The 13,439-nt window shown below is 44.9% G+C and overlaps 1 protein-coding gene across 5 annotated transcripts in view; it reads right to left on the bottom strand.

Moving 5' to 3' along the window:
* The window catches only part of ASTN2 (astrotactin 2), a 693,046-nt gene that overhangs the window by 214,404 nt on the left and 465,203 nt on the right, over positions 1-13,439 (bottom strand). Inside the window, exon 1 of one of the 5 annotated variants that reach the window (XM_081179643.1) lies at positions 8,593-8,611. The exons of the other annotated variants lie outside the window; for them this stretch is intronic. The gene's annotated coding sequence lies outside the window, so the exon portion shown is untranslated. Of the gene's footprint in view, positions 1-8,592; positions 8,612-13,439 lie in introns of those variants that run through there. 5 annotated transcript variants of the gene reach the window in all.

Genomic DNA, 13,439 nt, shown 5'->3' with positions numbered 1-13,439 from the left:
GTGCAGCACTTTGGTTTTTTGGATGTTGTGCGATAGGCAGAGCTTTCCATCAGATTCTGTGAAGATATTTAGGATGGTTTGGAGGTCATCCTCTGAGTGTGCACACACTATGTTGTCATCAGCATATTGAAGCTCCATGACGGAGGTTATGGTACCTTACTCTTTGCTTTCAGCCTGCTCAGATTGAAGAGCTTTCCATCTGTTCAATATATGCTTTCTACCTCAGTGGGGAGTTTCCCTTCGACAAAGTGTAGGATAATCGCAATGAAAATAATAAATAGAGTTGGGGTGATAACACATCCTTGTTTAACGACTATTTCCACTGTGAATGGTTCACTTTGAGAGCAATTGTTACCTGCGATTGTTGCTGTAATATTATCGTGGAGGAGCTGAAGGATGTTCACAAATTTATTTGGGCAGCCAATTTTCAGAAGAACAGTCCACAAGGCAGTACAATTTGCAGTGTCGAAGGTCTTGGACAGGTCAACCCCATATACAAGGGTTAGTTTTGCTCTCTGGATTTTTCTTGAAGCTGTTGAGCAGTGAAAATCATGTCCACTGTCCCCCTAGGCTGAAAACCATTTTGTGAGTCAGGAAGGGTATCCTCAGATATAGTTAGAAGATGGTTTGCTAAGATCCTTCCAAGAATTTTTCCAGCCCAGCTAATAAAGAGATGCCTCAATACAGTAGTTTCTGCAATCTGTTCTATCACCTTTTTAATAAAGATTGATAATTTTGGCAACCCTAAAGTCTGCTGAGATCTCCTCTCTCTCCCAGATTTTTTTTTTATGTGCTTGTGAAATTGTTCTGTAAGCAGGGGCATAGGAAGCGGGGCAGTGGGGGCGGACCGCCCCAGGTGCCCTCACTGTGCTGCTTTGGCAGCAGCATTCCCCTCTTCCTCCTTCATTTTGACAGCTTGGGGGAAGGCTTGGGAGTCGTGGGTGGGTGGCGCACCGAGTGTCTGCCATGGGCGGCTCGTTCCGCCCCTGTGAGCAGCTCGCTCCTTGGCAGTGTGGACATACTCCGCCACTGTCTGTAAGTTCATTTCTGACCACTTTGAAGACTTTGGCAAGTATCCCATCAGGTTCACTGGCTTTGTTGTTTTTCATTTTGTTAATAGCTATACACAACTCTCCCAAATCTGGAGATACTGCAAGCTCATCTCTAATTTGTTTTTGTGGGATTTGCGAGAGGACCATGGCAGCTCCTGGGAGTTGCGGTAAAGGAGATGCTGGTAATGTTCTTTCTAGGGTAATGGAAGTGTGGTACCATCTGTGGGAGGCTTATACCATAATATACTGGTCCATAAATTGTCTTTGTGGCTTTAAAGAAGTCCCATGTATCATAAGTGTTGGCTAAGTGCCTTGAGCTTTTTTATCCACCAGGTGTTCTTTAGTTCTCTGGTTCTTCTTTGAAACTCGGCCTTAGCGTAGGTTATTTTTCTTAGTGATGCAGTTTCTATTTCTTTGCCAGATCTTTTCTTGTTGATAAAGCATTCTATCTCACTATCATTCTCATCAAACCAGTCCTGCTGTTTCTTGGTTGGTATCCAACAGTTTGTTCACTGGCCGTGGTAATGGATATTTTAGCTTGGTCCAGTGTTCCTTGATGCTATCAGGGAACCCCGAAAGCAGGTGGTCCTTAAGAGTCATTTGAAAGCAAGCCCACTTAATAGAATCTTGAAGGGCTTGAGTGTTCATTTTACACCTTGGTTTCCTTCCTTGAAGCCTGTGTTGAGGTATAATGTTAATAGCCATTGTGGAATGTGTTAATTGGTGATATGTCCAGCACTCGTCGGCAGTTGTCATGGCTCTGGTAAGGAGCACATCACACCAATTTTAGCTTGGACTATTATATCATTTAAGAGGTGCCAGTGTTTCAACTTAGGGTGCTTCCATGATTTTTGATTTTTTTTTTTAAGAGTGTGCTGGTAATAACAAGGTTGTGTGCTGCACATATAGTCAAAAGTAAAATTCTGTTCTGGTTGCTGTTGCCAATTCCTTCTTTCGCAATAGTTTCTGGCCACGGATTGAAATCTCATGCAACTCTTGCGTTAAAATCACCCAGGAGGATAATCTCCTTAGGTGTCTCTGATAGGATGGCATCCAGCTGAGAATAATATTTTTCTTTAATGTCTTCATTGGCACCCAGGGTAGGTGCATAAAAATTTAGAATAGTTGCCTGCTAGTTTTTGGTGAGTTTTATTTGAAGGGTTGAATGTTGCTCATTAATTCCAGTAGGGACTTCTGACAAGAGCTTCACAAGATCATTTTTTTTATAGCAAAGCCTACTCCATGTATTCATCATTCTTGTTCAGGTACATCTTCCCAGAAGAACGTATAGCCTCCTTTTTCTTCCTTCAATTGTTCCTCTCCTACTTTTCAAGTTTCTTGAAGTGCTGCAATATCAATATTAAAACATCACAACTCTCTGGCAATGATTGCAGTCCTGCATTCGGGATGCTTATTATCTGTGTTATTCAACAAAGTGCGTATATTCCATGTTCCAAATTACAATTGTCTTTTACAACCACTGAGTGGTGATCCAGTCGGGGGGGGGGGGAGAGAGAAGCAGACTATGTTTAGGGCATCTTTTCTAGCCCCTCCCTCTTTTCAGGGTAAGCAGAGTGAATCCTAAATAGGACCACTTATAGGAACGTGCAAGCCCACTCACCACAAGGTGATGATCCCGCGAGTGAGACACAGAATACTATGGACACAATGGCCATGAAACACTTGTTTCATGCTGTCCTCACAGTATGGCTTGGCAGAGGATTATTAGGAAATTGTAATGTGCACTAATGGTTGGTGTCTATTTAGTGCTCAGTGCTGCTTCAAATACCAATTGTGCTGGACCCAAGGGGGGGGGGGTTACTGAGAGGCGTGGCCAGAGTCCGGTCCTGGGTCGAGGGTCTGGAGACTGTCCACCAAGGGTGAAGCGGGGTCCAAAGCGAGGAGCCGGGCAAGGTCGGGAGCTCTGGAAGAACAGGTCTGGGTGCTGGCAGAAACAGGTTTCCAACGACGTTGCTCCCGCAACCTGGGACCGGGCTGACTGGCCTTTATCTTCTCTGAGGCCAGGGGCGGCCCCGGCCCACAGGTGACCCGCCTCTCCTGTTACAGAGAGAGGCTATAGAACCCAGCCTCTTCGATAAAGGTGCTGTCCCAAATGAATCTCAACCCCCCCCCCCGTCTCTCCTACTTCCTCATTCGTCACATCTATGGGTGCTGCTATGTGCCCTCTGTCTTTGAGCTCTTTGCTTTCCTACTTTCAAGACTCGCTGGGTTCTGGGAGATGTAGTGTTTGGGATGCTTTCTAATGACAGCATGTCAGTCAGCTGTCACTCTGCTTCTGCCTCCTCCTCTCCCATTATTTCCCAGCTTCCCCCCTCATCTGTCTCTGAACTGTGACCTCCTGCAAACCACTGTTGTAAACATAGGCGCCGACTCCATGGGGCTTGAGGGGGCTCGAGCCCCCTCAAAAAAATTTTTTGGGGGGCTCAGCCCCCCCAATAATCTCGGGCGGGCGCCCTTCCAGCAGAGCGCCGCCGCCGTCCCCCGCCTCCTCCCCACTGCTCCTTCGCCAGCCAGCCAGCCGCGCGCCCTAATCGGAGAGCCCCGGCCGGAAATCCCGCGAGAACAGGGGAATCCCGACTGGCCACACCTCCCAGCCAGCCAATCGGCTGGCTGGGGGGGCGTGGCTTGCCCTATTTAGGGCCGGAGCCACTTTATTTGCATATTCATGAGCTTATTTATTATTCATGAGCTTTCCCGGGCCCCCCCAATATTTTTTCTAAGTCCGCGTCCCTGGTTGTAAATCTACACTGTCTTCCTCTTCCTCTACCCTGGAAGGGTCAGAATGGGGAGGCAGTCTCCACCATTCCTCCTCTGCCCAGTCCCTGACACCTTGGCAAGGTTCCCTTTAATGCCAAATTAATTATCAATTAATCCCAAATTAATACCATTTGGTGGTACTGGGTCATTCATAGAGGGTCTTGGCACTGCCATTTTAATTTCTGACAATACCCCCAAATGTGGTGTCATTATGTATACTTGTGGGGAATTTAAATTGCATCTTGGTGCTGGAGGATTTTTTTTTTTATGGGTGCCCTGGAAAGGCATCAGCAATGGGGACAGGTGGGGGAAGCACTTTGGACCTCCTTTAGGGATGAAAGGTAAGGTGTGTAATATATCTAAGTTATTATTATAATTGTAAAACCAATTTTCTGTCACACTGCTTAATAATGTGGAATAACTGTGCAATAATCCCAGGTTAAATTTAGAATAATAAAATCTCAGGAGACAAGAAAACCTCCTAGGTCAGCTAATTCCATGCCTAGCCATCAGCTGCAAGGTGAAGAGAACAGGGAAGTACAAAGAGAATCATGCCCGATTCTGAAAAGCTTACTATCCAGGCAGTGAGGGAAACCTGGAGACTTCCTCAACCCACCTTGACTTTAGGACTACAGAAGAGCTGGGCTTTGGTGAGAAGCTCCGCATGCCACTAGACAGAATGCAGTAGCTATTGCTGGTGATAGGTATTCATTTGTCTCACACAAAATGGTGATTCAGAGCAGGGACGCGGACTTAGAAAAAATATTGGGGGGGCCCGGGAAAGCTCATGAATAATAAATAAGCTCATGAATATGCAAATAAAGTGGCTCCGGCCCTAAATAGGGCAAGCCACGCCCCCCCAGCCAGCCGATTGGCTGGCTGGGAGGTGTGGCCAGTCGGGATTCCCCTGTTCTCGCGGGATTTCCAGCCGGGGCTCTCCGATTAGGGCGCGCGGCTGGCTGGCTGGCGAAGGAGGAGGCGGGGGACGGCGGCGGCGCTCTGCTGGAAGGGCGCCCGCCTGAGATTATTGGGGGGGCTGAGCCCCCCCAAAAATTTTTTTGAGGGGGCTCGAGCCCCCTCAAGCCCCATGGAGTCGGCGCCTATGATTCAGAGGAAGGCCAGGGAGCCTTCTACAGCTTGGGGGCCACATTCCTTTCTGGGTGACATGCCCGTTGTGGGCAGGGTCAGAGGCAAAATTGGGCAGAGTGATGAATGAAACATTTACCTGAATGAAACAGGGACACATTACTCCCAGGCAAAAAACATTCGAGGACAGCGCAAAGCAGTTCTGGTGAGGAGAGAGGCTCGAGGACAGTTGTGAGAAGACTAGAGAGCCATATTCAGTGGCCAGGCCCAAGACTCCCTACCCCTGGTGAAGAGTGACACTTTATTATAGAAGCATACTCTACATCTAAGTTCGTACTAGGAGGATGTCCATTCATGCACCTTCGTCCTCCATGCTACATCGAGCACCTGAATTAGTTCCTCTTTTCTATGTTAACTCCCTCCATTCTAATCCTCTCATGGTCTTCCATGAAGACTTTCCTGGACGACTGCTGCTGCACAAGCTGTCTGGCATTCTTTGCCTTCAAAAACATCTAACATTGGAAAATCCAGGCCTGGTTTTAAAATAGCACCATCCTGCATAGGAGCACACCCAACTGTAGGACTGTCCTATGTGATGAAAGGCTCATGTCCTTTTCAAACTTTGTTTTAACCTATGTTGTCTCTTGCCAATTATGTACCGTATTTTTCGCCCTATAGGACGCACTTTTCCCCCTCCAAAAATGAAGGGGAAATGTGTGTGCGTCTTATGGGGCGAATGCAGGCTTTCGCTGAAGCCTGGAGAGCGAGAGGGGTCGGTGCACACCTACCCCTCTCGCACTCCAGGCTTCAGGAAGCTCTCCGCTAGCTGTGGGAGAGCTGTGCGAAGTCGCGCAGCTCTCCCACGGCTAGCGGAGAGCTTGCCTGCACCCAGAAGCTTGGGGCGCGCTGAGCTCAGCATGCCCCAAGCTTTGGGCTTTGCGCAGCTCTCCCACGGCTAGCGGAGAGCTTGCCTGCACCCAGAAGCTTGGGGCGCACTGAGCTCAGCACGCCCCAAGCTTCGGGCTTCGCGCAGCTCTCCCACGGCTAGCGGATAGCAGCCTGTTCTGGGGGCTGGGGTCGGGGGAAGCTCGGGCTTCCCCTGCCCCAGCCCCGCACCTGGGGAAAAAATAATTTTCCCCCCTTTATTTCCCCCCCCAAAAAAACCCCTAGGTGCGTCCTATGGGCCGGTGCGCCCTATGGGGCGAAAAATACAGTAAAAGTCTGAGAGGTTTTGCCAATTTCCCATTGCCAGCTCATACCCAGTGCAATGGGAAAGCTCCACACCAAGAAATTTCCTATTTCCCACCTCTTTTTGTTTCCCATGGCTAAACAGGAAATAGCTTGACATGTCAGAGGTTCCATTTGGAAGAAGAAACTCACATTTGAGTCCTTCTTTTTTGTTCTCTAGGATAGCAGATCTATAAGCACAACAATGTTCAATGCTGTTAAATTGAATAACGAGGAGATGAAGGTTTTATGGTCAGATTTGCAGGAGTAGACTAGATGACCCTTGAGGTACCTTCCAATTTTACAATTCTATGATATTGGAGGGGGAGTCATGCTTATGTATATTGTGCTCCAGGAGGCTTAGTTTGATCAGAATGGAGTATACATTTCCAGAGTTAATGCTTAATACATACTTCTGGTAAATGAACCACCACAGCCGCCAGAGGACTGTGAAAATTTGTGTCCCAGGCTTTTTAGACTTGTCTACCCATGTACTATCTGAAACCAAAGTGGCGTATTGGTTGCCAGATGTGATTTTTTTTCAGCTCCCCCCCCCCCCAAAAAAATGGGTTTAGGTCTACTCCAGCCTTATTGGAGCTTAGGTGATGCTAGAAGTACCTGGATAAAAAGCTGGATAAAACTGTTATAATACAGTGGTACCTTGGTTTATGAACCTAATCCGTTCCGGAAGTACATTCTTAAACCAAAACAATTATTAAACCGAGGCACACTTTCCCTAATGAGGCCTCCCACTGCCAGTGCCCTTCCACTGTTCGGCTTCCATTCTAAGACCAAGGTAAAGTTCGCTAACTGGGACACTACTTCCAGTTTTGCGGAGTTCGTAAACCAAATAGTTCGTAAACAGGGCTGTTCTTAAACCAAGGTACCACTGTACTCACAACTCATCTGCAGAGGGAAAAAATCTGTCTGAGTTATCTTTTTCACCTTCCTTTTTCACTGTCATTTAATATTACCGTAATACAAATATTGTTATTGTACTCCACTTCCTTTGGAACCGTCCCACATCCTGCTACCAACACTACCACACCCCTTTCCATCAGCATCAAATCTTCTTCCCTCCCACCATGGCTTGCCTATTTTTAGAACTGGCTCTTCCCAGAATCTCTTCTAAGTTGAGTGAAGGATGATCTGGCGCTTTGGTGGCAGGAGTTTCCTCCCTAACCATTCAGCCCAATTAACGCCGCTGCGTGAGAAGGCCCTTTTTGTGCTTGGTGATTATCTGTGAAAATGCAAATTTGAACTTCCTTCACCACAGCAAGCTAACAAGATAATGACTATTTTCACTCACTGAACAGATTACAAACATCTGTGGAGAAGATGCAGTGTGTTCTATGGTGCAGGAAAGGTGGGTGGAGAGCAAGCTATGGGAAGCTGTTTCTTTCCAGTTTTCTTAGGAAGTAAGAACACTTTGGCAGGGACTACATGGCCTGGAGGCAGGGTAACCCCCCAGCTCTAATAGTTATGTTCTACTTCCGGTCTTGGAGGTCATTTGCCTCTGGATTCCAGCTGCTATGAATCACAGGTAGGGAGAATGTTGTTGCACTCCTTTTTGTGGGGTTCCCAGAGGCATCTGGCATCTGCCCACTGTGAGAACAAACTGCTGGGCTACATGGACTATTGGCCAAGTGTTCTTACTCCACTGTCACAGAAGCTCTTTGCCAATGCTGTTGGGTTCAATCTGGCAGTGTTGGGGAACCTGACATCCTCCAAATGTTGTGTAGCTGCAGCTCTTGTTACCATTTGCCAGGGTGAATGGAACAGGGAATTTGAGTCCATCAGCATATCAAGGGCCACCTATTCCATGCTCCCTTGCTGCAACTGGGACCTAACCACTTCACCCCTGACGGCTCGTCCATACTTTTGCTTGTCTTATGCATAGAAAGTACAGGTCCAAGCAGTTTCCCCCTTGCCCTGCTTCTTTCCCAGGGAAAATCTGCTCTTTAGCTCTAAATCAGAGCAAACATCAATCTTGCTCAATCTCTGCTGGAAGAGCGTTCCATAACAACAGAACCTGTGGCAGTAAATGCTTGACTTCTGATTGAGATCAATCAGGTCTCTGTAACATTTTTGTGTGTGCAGGGGGGTAGGACTCAGGCAGTCCCTAAGGTATCCTGGACAAAAGTTGTTCAGGGCTTTGTGTATCAACAAAAAAGCCTTGAACATCGCCTGCTAGCATATCAACTGCCAGAGTATATGTTAGCAGACATGTCGCCCCACCAGCAGTCTAGCCACTGCATTCTGCCCCACTGGAGTTTCCAGACCAGTCCACAAGGTCATATAGGTATTCCACCTTTCTGTATTAAAATATACTTGGGGCTGCTTACATATTAACAATAATATAACTTAATATATGACAGCATATGAACAGCAGCAGCAGCACTTTAAAAGCAGAGAACATTAAAAGCAGCCAGATTTTGGAAAATAGTACCTGGAATATGTCTTGAATTTACTAAAGGCACAGTTTTGCCTTATTCAGAGCAGCTATTCCATCTATTATTTTACATTTCACACCCTTCACTGAGGATCTAAATAGCAAAACCAGACAAAGAGAATACAGACAGTGACAAAATATGCTACGTAATGTTGCCCAATCTGTAGTTATTCAAAGCCTAGCATTTGTCAGGGGGACAGGTGGGAGGAGCCATACTTAAAATTAATATCAGATCCTTTCAGGTTCCCTCCTTATATTGTTTGCAGAGTAGGGCACAGTCAAAACGGATGCCAGCCCCAAAGATCTGCAGCTAATACATTGCCTTCTTACCACCTTAACCAATGCTGCGGAGGGTATGTGCAGCCTTGCAGAAACAAGTAAGGTGTTTACCCACTTGTGTTGCAACAAGGCTCCCCTGACCTTGGGGAGCTCATCTGCATGCAGAGAAATGCAAAGGCCAAATTATCTAAAAGAGACGTTGGCACAGGCAAGAAGAGTCGGCTTGTTCAAAATGGATCTTGAGGAACTAATGCTGTTCTCGGATGGCAGGAGAGCCTCTTTTTTTTGCACACTGCTTTGAATTTCCCTGCGTGAGCCTGCATATCAAGTGGGAACCGACGGAGCCAGCCAATTGCCACGAGAGTACCACTCCCCCGCTTAAACGGCAAAGGGCTCAGTTTTTCTCTCTAGCCAGCACGTCCCTCAGTCCAATCCTTCGGCACAGCATGTGCTGTGGAGGTATTAGCCCGGGTTCAAAAACTATCATTACCCTCCAACCAATATGTCCGAGGCTTTAGAGCGCTGAACAGGTAATAGAATTGCGCGTGCACACATACAAAAACCCATAATAAAAGGGAATGAAATAGAAGCCAGCCCCGGGGAAGCAGATCTATCTATTATGCCAAGCTGAAGGGTAAGAGGTAAACAAGCTATTCAAGGCACCGAGAAATGTGGTGCTCTTCAGGGCAGGAATAATAAACAGACCAATTATTCTTTTTACATTTAGGTACTGCAAAGGACCCCTCTTTTGAAAATCAATGAAATTAATTTAATGTTGTTACATGCTTTACATTTAATATTCCCCAAGAGCTATTCAAAATGTGCTCAAAGATCTAAAGGGTCTTCCTTCATCCTGAGATCAGAATCACAGGCTTTTGTTTGACAGGGTTGGTCAATAAACCAGAGATACAAGACCTTTCCTGGAAATACATAACCAAGAGGTAAAGAGAAAGGCCAAAATATTGCCAAGCTAAATAATCCCACCTGACCCTTAATTGAAGGAAATTTCCTCACAAAAAGTCAGAGAATTAGTTCATCTAGCTTCATACTGTCTGCACAGACTGGCAGCAGCTCTCCACTGTTTAAAACGGGGCATATTCCCAGCCCTACTTGGGGATGCCAGGAGTTGAGCTTGGGATCTTCTGCATGCAAAGGAGATGCTCTGTCATTCAGCAATGGCTTCCCCCCATAATGCTTCTACTATTTTTGCTTGTAAGATTTTATAATGCTGTATTGTTTTTAACACTTGATTGGAAGCCGCCCAGAGTGGCTGGGGAAACTCAGCCAGATGGGCAGGGTATAAAATAATAATAATAATAATAATAATAATAATAATAATAATAATAATAATAATAATAATAATAATAATAATAATTACTATTACTATTACTATTACTATTATGGTTTTTTGTAATATATTAAGATAAATGAAACAAATCTAGACAAAAACAAAGAAAACGAAAATGTAGAGTCCTCTCTCAAAGGTAGATCTTAATCCTTTGATTAATATCAAAGAAGGGGGTGGACCCTCCCAGCTCTCACCTGGGAGCTTCCCTTTCTTCTCCCAGCCTCCCACCCTGGGAGATCTTCCCTTCCCTGCCTCTCACACAGGGACCTTCATCAACCATCCATCACCTTCATGTGCTTACAATCCCCCGTAATGCTTCTGCTGATCCTCAAGCTGCTTTTCCTCTGCACTGGATTTTACATTGCAAACTTCAGATGGGAATCTTTTCTCACCCTACTTACAGAGCTGTAGCCTTTCTTTTCATGATATCCTCACAGTATCCTCATTCATATGCTGGCCTTTTAGCATGAGCCAACAAGCCAGACTCTCATAATTCTGCAGACACACAGAAAGGACTAAGGGGGTGCACTACGTAAAGGGGCTTACAGTTCATGCAGCTCACTGCAAAGAAAGACATATGTCTACCATTTTTTTAAAAAAATGGAACAGTGGTTGGTACTTCTCTAGGGCTTATGCTTAAAGAGTTAGCCTCACTTCTGTTACAGTTAGGACAGGAGCACAACAGCAGCCACCAGGTTATAAATAAATGCACTTCTTTAATTATTTTCAACCTATATCCCACCCTTCCTCCTGAAGCATCCCAGAGTGGCAGATACGTCACCCCTAGCAAGGCCTTGCCTGCCAATGATAGGTTCCAAGATCATTGATATTGGGGAAGCCATTCTTTTAGGTACTTGGGTGCTAGCAGCACCTTGTCTTGGGCTCAGTAGCGTGCTGGCAGCCTGTGCAGTGCTTTCGGGATTGGTGACACAGAGTCCCACTGAGATGCCCCACTTACTATCCTAACATATGAAAAGGAGGGAAATATCATTTGGTCTACCAATGGTTACAAACTACAATGACTATATGGAACTTCCAGGACCTGCCACAGGATGCCTCCGAGGGGAAAGAGACTTAGTGCTGGCCACCAGACAAAGGCTTTTTACACCTGCCTTGTCCCACCCTACAACCCTAGGAGCCCTCAAAAGGGAGTTGCTGACACGGGCATTATGTGGATGTGTCTTTTGATGAACTGAGTAGAAGATATCCGAAGGTATCTGAAAAAGTGTGCATGCACTTGAAAGCTCATAGTTGGTCTCTAAGGTGCTACTGGAAGAATTTTTTTATTTTTTTTTTGAGTAGAAGATTGTGAGCCATGGAGGTGGGGAGTGTGTGTATATGAATTCAGCGGTGCTTAGATTGTTTTTTGGTTGCTATTTTGTTAATGTTGTTAATATTGTTTTATAGATTATGACTGCTGTAATACTTTGTGAATCCTATAATATGACTTTTTTTGTAATAGTACTGTTTAGCTTATTTTTTTAGTTATTTTGTTAATAGTGTTTTAGGGATGGCTATTGCTGTACTGATTATTTGTAATTGTTTTACCAATTATTGGTTATTCTATAAGATTTATGTTGGATTTGTTATGTGCTATTACATTATTATTTACTGTTTGTAAGCTGCTTTGTGATTAATCTGAATGAAAAGTGGCATAGAAATATAATCAATCAATCAATTTCAGTCACTGGATAATAATTGCGGGATACTGATCTCATGGTCAGACCACAGCTGGAATACTGTGCCTGGTTCTCGGCATCACAATTTAAGAAAGATATTGACAAGTTGGAACATGTGAAGAGGAGGACAATCAAGATGTTTAAGGGTTTGGAAGCCAAGCCTTATGAGGAACAATTGAGGGAACTTGGTATGTTGCCTGTTGTTGCCTGTGGTTGTTTGTTTGTTTGTTTGGTTGTTGTTGTTGTTGTTGTTGTTGTTGTTGTTGTTGTTGTTGTTGTTGTTATACCCTACCCATCTGGCTGGGTTTCCCCAGGCACTCTGGTCTGCTTACAGCAAATATAAAAAGGTAGTAAAATGTCAAACATTAAAAACTTCTGGATAGAGGGCTGCCTTCAGATGTCTTCTAAAAGTTGATTTGTGGTGGGGTTTTTTGCCAATTATTTTTATTAATTTTCCAAATTATTACAAATCAAACCAAATTAATTCAGTTTAGTACAATTTCTATAAAAAAAAAATGGTTTCCCACTCTCGTTATAGGGTATGTCCAAGATGTATCTTCACTGCTGTGTCAATTCTCATTTAGTCTTTAGATGACATCACTTCATATTTGCCAATAGTATTGCATTCATTCAGTTGCCCCTTTACAGCCCTGCAAACAGCAAACAGCTCAATTAAACCTTAGTATATATAATCCAAACAGCATGTGTAGGTTTTTTTCATTGAACTCCTTTTCCTACTCAAATCCTCTTGCTCACTGTTCCAGTCGTAGATCTTTCCCTGGTCGAGTGTCTGTTTTGTATGTGTGTTCATTCAAGGATGCACAGCATTCCAATGATAACACAGCCACACAGCAATCTGTTTGACTGCAGCCAAACATGCAGAGCAAATCTTCCAGACCTTTTCTCTGAGCCATTGGATCCTACCCTGTTATGCCGGTTGTAACACAAGTCTCTCTCAAATTCTGCCTCTCCTCGGCTCCATAGCAGTTAAGCTGCGGGTTATTTTTTCACTGCATTCCGTCTCTCACAACGCCCCATCTGGAGATGGTAATAAATATCACCCATTCACTCCTCAATCAAGGGGGATAAAGTGTTGACGTATAAAGCCGTGTTGACGTACAAAGCCGTATTGAATTCCTTGTAAAACATAAATCAGATGTATTCCCCTCCTTCTCATCCAAGAAGAAACATACAAACAACTACACATGCCTCTTTCCATTGTGCAGGGGAGGGCAGAGGGAAAGGAAACCATATCCAATAATCATAAGAAAACAAAAAGCACCCTGCGCTCCTCTTTTCCCATTCATGCCTGTTGCAGGAATTTTTCAAAGCTTTAAAATATCATTCAAATACTTTCAAAAGTATCAGTTCTTTCAGCAATTGATTAATCGCAGCCTGTTTGCATATCCTGCTTCAGAAATGCCTCATGATTCATCCAATTAGCTGAATTAAGGAGACACATTTCGACAAATCATGCTGGAAAATGGAGGCTCGTTCCTTGGCAGGGGCTCGCTTCCAGGTCACTCCTGTCCTGCCTT

Source organism: Podarcis bocagei (genome assembly GCF_964188305.1).
Source record: "Podarcis bocagei genome assembly, chromosome: Z".
NCBI classification, from domain to species: domain Eukaryota; kingdom Metazoa; phylum Chordata; class Lepidosauria; order Squamata; family Lacertidae; genus Podarcis; species Podarcis bocagei.
The sequence above is the reverse complement of the archived record's forward strand: the minus strand, read 5'-3'. Positions and strand labels throughout refer to the sequence as shown.